Here is a 1,082-nt window from a genome sequence, read left to right on the forward strand (position 1 = left end):
AAAGTTGCCTCCACTTCTTATATTCATCAAGAGATCTCTTTGTCTGTTTTTGCCTCTGATTCCATTCACAATGATCAAATAAACTGTTGTCAGAATTTCCTGAATGTCAGAAAGGCTTTTCTTATTTACATCCTAAAGACCGAAACAATTAGGAAGGCAGAAAAATTCTTCCTACGGTTCCAAGGACCTAATAAGGGCAAGAAGGCCAGTAAAGCATCCATTGCAAGTCGATAAAAAGGTAACCATTGACTACTGCTATGACCTTTTGAATCTGCGGTCTCCATTGCAAGTTTAGGCGCACTCCACCCGGTCTACTTCCTCCTCCTTGGCTGAACTGGCTCAGGTGTCTTTGGATGGATTTGCAAAACAGAAATATGGGCCCCGTCCTCAACGTTCATCAGACACTTGTCTGGATGTTATAGCAGCAGAAGAGAGCTACAGGGACTCAGTGTCTTTCTGATACCTTTATAGGTTGTCTCAATTGTTTTAGGAAGGTTGTATTGTATTGTTAATTACTAATTGTTGATAATTAAATGGTTAATTTTTTAAATTTTGCTCATGAAAATTAATCAATAAAGATACAAAAAAATTATTTGACAATGTGATATACCGTGATGGTCACAAAGATAAAAACCCCAACACTTGGATTTTTGGTTGCAGGTCATGTCTTGTCATGTCTAAAAAGATCTGTACATTTATCTGTACATTTCTCTCATTCTAAACGTGAATTTGTTTTCTTTCCTATGTGACTTGTCGAATATCTAACAAGATCTATCTGTAAAACATTCCCCACATTCTAAACATTAATACAGTTTCTCTCCTGTGTGACTTATCGCATGTGTAACAAGATGTGACTTTTCTGTAAAACATTTCCCAGTTTTTAAACATTAATATGGCCTCTCTCCTCTATGAATTCTCTCATGTTTAACAAGATGTGAATTCCGTGTAAAACATTTCCCACATTCTGAACATGAAAATGGTTTCTCTCCTGTGTGATTTCTCTTATGTCTAACAATATCTGATTTATCTGTAAAACATTTCCCACAAAGTGAACATGAATACGGTTTGTCTCCTGTGTGATT

The sequence above is a fragment of the Bufo bufo genome, chromosome 2, assembly GCF_905171765.1.
Source record: "Bufo bufo chromosome 2, aBufBuf1.1, whole genome shotgun sequence".
Lineage (NCBI taxonomy): Eukaryota > Metazoa > Chordata > Amphibia > Anura > Bufonidae > Bufo > Bufo bufo.